General features: G+C 34.0%; 1 non-coding gene across 1 annotated transcript; it reads right to left on the bottom strand.

The window, feature by feature from the left end:
* Positions 1 to 4,782: 4,782 nt before the first annotated feature.
* LOC148553792 (small nucleolar RNA R71) lies at positions 4,783 to 4,890 on the bottom strand. The gene has a single exon (XR_015892644.1). It is a non-coding gene; the product is annotated as a small nucleolar RNA R71 (small nucleolar RNA).
* Positions 4,891 to 5,230: the final 340 nt, after the last annotated feature.

Below are 5,230 nucleotides of genomic sequence, written 5' to 3'. Positions count from 1 at the left end.
TGCCATGAAAAAGGCAAGGAAAAATATTGAAGGTTCAAAGAAGGAACAACATGCTGAGTTGAGGGGATTACCTTAACCAATTACTGCTTGCAAACCCAAGATCAACTATTCATTTGGATACCACTCCAATACCTGACCCTCTGCCCTTGTTCAAGAGAGTTTACATTTTTTTAAGGCATGCTAGAAGGGTTTTGTGCTAGGGTGTAGACTATTCATTTGCCTTGATGACACATTCTTGAAAGGCTTCTACGGAAGATAGTTACTCACTGCAATACGTCAAGATGCGAATAATGAAAAATTTCCAATTGCCTACGCTATGGTTGATTCAAAAACTAGAGATAACTGAAAATGATTCCTGGAGCATTTACACAACGATTTGGGCAACCATAGAGTGCATAGTTGGAACTTTATTAGTGACCAACAAAAGGAATGCAATTAATGTTTGTTGGATTCAAATGAACTTGAATTGTGTTAATAATTTACATGTTAATTGATGAGCGGATAATTTATACCCTTTTTGGCGTTGTTTTTACATAGTTTTTAGTACGTTTTAGTTACTTTTTATTATATTTTTATTAGTTTTTATGCAAAAATCACATTTCTAGACTTTACTATGAGTTTGTGCATTTTTCTATGATTTCAGGTATTTTCTGGCTGAAATTGAGGGACCTGAGCAAAAATTTGATTCATAGGTTGAAAAAGGACTGCAGATGCTTGATGAGCGGATAATTTATACGCTTTTTGGCATTGTTTTTAGTATGTTTTTAGTAGGATCTAGTTACTTTTAGGGATGTTTTTATTAGTTTTTATGTTAAATTCACATTTCTGGACTTTACTATGAGTTTGTGTGTTTTTCTATGATTTCGGGTATTTTCTGGCTGAAATTGAGGGACTTGAGCAAAAATCAGATTCAGAGGTTGAAGAAGGACTGCAGATGCTGTTGGATTCTGACCTCCCTTCACTCAAAGTGGATTTTCTGGAGCTACAGAACTTCAAATGGCACGCTTCTAATTGCGTTGGAAAGTAGACATCCAGGGCTTTCCAGAAATATATAATAGTCCATACTTTGCTCGAGTTTAGATGATTTAAACTGGCGTTGAACGCCAGTTCCATGTTGTAGTCTGGCGTTCAGCGCCAGAAACAAGTTGCAAAGTGGAGTTCAACGCCAGAAACACGTTACAAACTGGCGTTCAACTCCAAGAATGATCTCTCCATGTGTAAGCTTCATGCTCAGTCCAAGCACACACCAAGTGGGCCCCGAAAGTGGATTTCTACATCAATTACTTACTTCTGTAAACCCTAGTAACTAGTTTTTATAAATAGGACTTTTTACTATTGAGTTTTCATCTTTAGTTTCATCTTTAGATCACGTTTGGGGGCTGGCCATTTGGCCATGTCTGAACCTTCATTACTTATGTATTTACAACGGTAGAGTTTCTGCATTCCATAGATTAAGGTGTGGAGCTCTGCTGTTCCTCATGATTTAATGCAAAGTACTACTGTTTTATATTCAATTCAACTTATTCCGCTTCTAAGATATCCATTCGCACCCAAGAACATGATGAATGTGATGATTATGTGACGCTCATCATCATTCTCACTTATGATCGCGTGTCTGACAAACACTTCCGTTCTACATGCAAACAAGCTAGAATGAGTATCTCTTAGATATCTAATACAGGGGACCGAGTCCGAGATATTAGAATCTTCGTGGTATAAGTTAGAACCCATGGATGGCCATTCCTGAGATCCGGAAAGTCTAAACCTTGTCTGTGGTATTCTGAGTAGGATCTGGGAAGGGATGGTTGTGACGAACTTCAAACTCGCGAGTGCTGGGCGTAGTGACAGACGCAAAAGGATCAATGGATCCTATTCCAGTATGATCGAGAACCGACAGATGATTAGCCGTGCCGTGACAGAGCATTTGGACCATTTTCACAGGAGGATGGGATGTAGCCATTGACAACGGTGATGCCCTACATAAAGCTTGCCATGGAAAGGAGTAGGATTGATTGGATGAAGACAGCACGAAAGTAGAGATCAGAGGAACGAAAGCATCTCTATACGCTTATCTGAAATTCTCACCAATGATTTACATAAGTATTTATATCTTTATTTTATGTTTATTTATTATTATTATTATTCGAAAACTCCATAACCATTTGATATCCGCCTGACTGAGATTTACAAGATGACTATAGCTTGCTTCATACCAACAATCTCCGTGGGATCGACCCTTACTCACGTAAGGTTTATTACTTGGACGACCCAGTGCACTTGATGGTTAGTTGTACGAAGTTGTGAAACAGATATAAGATCATGAACGTGCGTATTGAGTTTTTAGCGCCGTTACCAAGGAATGGAATGATCACGATTTCGTACACCAAGTTTTTGGCACCGTTGCCGGGGATTGTTTGAGTTTGGACAACTGACGGTTCATCCTGTTGCTCAGATTAGGTAATTTTCTTCTTATTTTGTTCTCAAAAAGTTTTCAAAAATTTTTCAAAAATATTTCCTTCTTTTTCGTTTTTCCCATTTAATATTCAAAAAAAATTTTAGAATTTTTAAGAATGAATTCTAGTGTTTCATGATGATTTGTTGAATCCTGGCTGGCTGTAAAGCCATGTCTAAATTCCTTTGGACTGAGGATTCAACTAATCACTTCAATGCATGTAATAACATACTAAAGCATTAGCTGGCTAGTGAGCCATGTCTAATTCCTAGACTGAAGCTTTAGACTAAAGAGTACAAGATTCCTGAAATTCATATTAAAAATTTTGAAATCCTTATTTTCTTTTTTAAATAATTTTCGAAAAATCCAAAAAATTTTAAAAGAAAATAAAAAAAATCATAAAATAAAAAAAATCAAAAATATTTTGTGTTTCTTGTTTGAGTCTTGAGTCAATTTTTAAGTTTGGTGTCAATTGCATTTTTTCTAAAAATTCTTTATGCATTTTTTTGAAAATTCATGCATTCATAGTGTTCTTCATGATCTTCAAGTTGTTCTTGGCCAGTCTTCTTGTTTGATCTTCATATTTTCTTGTTTTGTGTCTTTTCTTGTTTTTCATATGCATTCTTGCATTCATAGTGTCTATACATGAAAAATTTTTAAGTTTGGTGTCTTGCATATTTTTTTTGCATATAAAAATTTTCAAAAATATGTTCTTGATGTTCATCATGACCTTTAAAGTGTTCTTGGTGTTCATCTTGACATTCATAGCATTCTTGCATGCATTCATTGTTTTAATCCAAAATTTTCATGCATTGAGTCTTTTTCATGTTTTTCTCTTTCATCATTAAAAATTCAAATATCAAAAAAATATCTTTCCCTTTTTCACTCATAAATTTCGAAAATTTGGATTGACTTTTTCAAAAATTTTTAAAATCTAGTTGTTTCTTATGAATCAAATCAAATTTTCAATTTGAAAATCTTATCTTTTTCAAAATCTTTTTCAAAAATCATATCTTTTTCATTTTTCTTATTTATTTTCAAAAATTGTAAAAATATTTTTTAAAAATTCTTTTTCTTAATTTTACATCATATTTTCGAAAATATCATCAACACTTAATGTTTTGATTCAAAAATTTCAAGTTTGTTACTTACTTGTTAAGAAAGATTCAAACTTTGAGTTCTAGAATCATATATTGTGATTTCTTGTGAATCAAGTCATTAATTGTGATTTTAAAAATCAAATCTTTTTCAAAACTAATTTAAATCATATCTTTTTCAAAAAAAATTTGATTTTTCAAATATCTTTTCTAACTTCTTATCTTCTTATCTTTTAAAAATTGAATTTCAAATCTCTTTCAACTAACCACTTAACTTTTTATTTGATTCTTATCTTTAGTAAAACTGCCCAACTAACTTTTTACCTTTATTTTTCGAAAATCCCTTCCCTCTTTTTCAAAATTTCTTTTTAATTAACTAATTATTTCAATTTTTTATTTTAATTTTATTTCATTCCTAATTTTTGAAAACTACTAACCTTTTTCAAAAATTATTTTCGAAATTTAACTTTAAATTTTTATTTTTATTTTTCGAATTCTCTCACATCACTTCTTCTTCTATTTATTTATTCATTTACTAACACTTCTCTTCATCTCATATCTCTGCTCTCCTCACCCTTCTGTCTGGATTCTCCTTTCTTTTCTCTTCTACTCTTCTTTTCTTCTACTCACAACAAGGGAACCTCTATACTGTGGTAAAAAGGATCCCTATTATTATTTTTCTATTCCCTTCTCTTTCATATGAGCAGGAGCAAGGACAAGAACATTCTTGTTGAAGCAAACCCTGAACCTGAAAGGACTCTGAAGAGGAAACTAAGAGAAGCTAAAATACAACAATCCAGAGACAACCTTACAGGAATTTTTGAACAGGAAGAGGAGATGGCAGCCGAAAATAATAATAATGCAAGGAGGATGCTTGGTGACTTTACTGCACCTAATTCCAATTTACATGGAAAAAGCATCTCCATCCCTACCATTGGAGCAAACAATTTTGAGCTTAAACCTCAATTAGTTTCTCTAATGCAACAAAACTGCAAGTTTCTTGGACTTCCATCTGAAGATCCCTTTCAGTTCTTAACTGAATTCTTGCAGATATGTGACACTGTTAAGACTAATGGAGTAGATTCTAAATTCTACAGGCTCATGCTTTTCCCGTTTGCTGTAAGAGACAGAGCTAGAATATGGTTGGACTCTCAACCTAAGGATAGCCTGAACTCTTGGGATAAGCTGGTCAAGGCTTTCTTAGCTAAGTTCTTTCCTCCTCAAAAGTTGAGTAAGCTTAGAGTGGATGTTCAAACCTTTAGACAGAAAGAAGGTGAATCCCTCTATGAAGCTTGGGAGAGATACAAGGAACTGACCATAAAGTGTCCTTCTGACATGCTTTCAGAATGGACCATCCTGGATATATTCTATGATGGTCTGTCTGAATTAGCTAAGATGTCATTGGATACTTCTGCAGGTGGATCCATTCACCTAAAGAAAACGCCTGCAGAAGCTCAAGAACTCATTGACATGGTTGCTAATAACCAGTTTATGTACACTTCTGAAAGGAATCCTGTGAGTAATGGGACGCCTCAGAAGAAGGGAGTTCTTGAAATTGATACTCTGAATGCCATATTGGCTCAGAATAAAATATTGACTCAGCAAGTCAATATGATTTCTCAGAGTCTGAATGGAATGCAAGCGGCATCCAACAGTACTCAAGAGGCATCTTCTGAAAATG

Source organism: Arachis ipaensis, chromosome B7 (assembly GCF_059453495.1).
Source record: "Arachis ipaensis isolate K30076 ecotype BB chromosome B7, ASM5945349v1, whole genome shotgun sequence".
Classification (NCBI taxonomy): Eukaryota; Viridiplantae; Streptophyta; class Magnoliopsida; order Fabales; family Fabaceae; genus Arachis; species Arachis ipaensis.
Note: the sequence above shows the minus strand (reverse complement) of the source record. Positions and strands in the feature narration are given on the sequence as shown.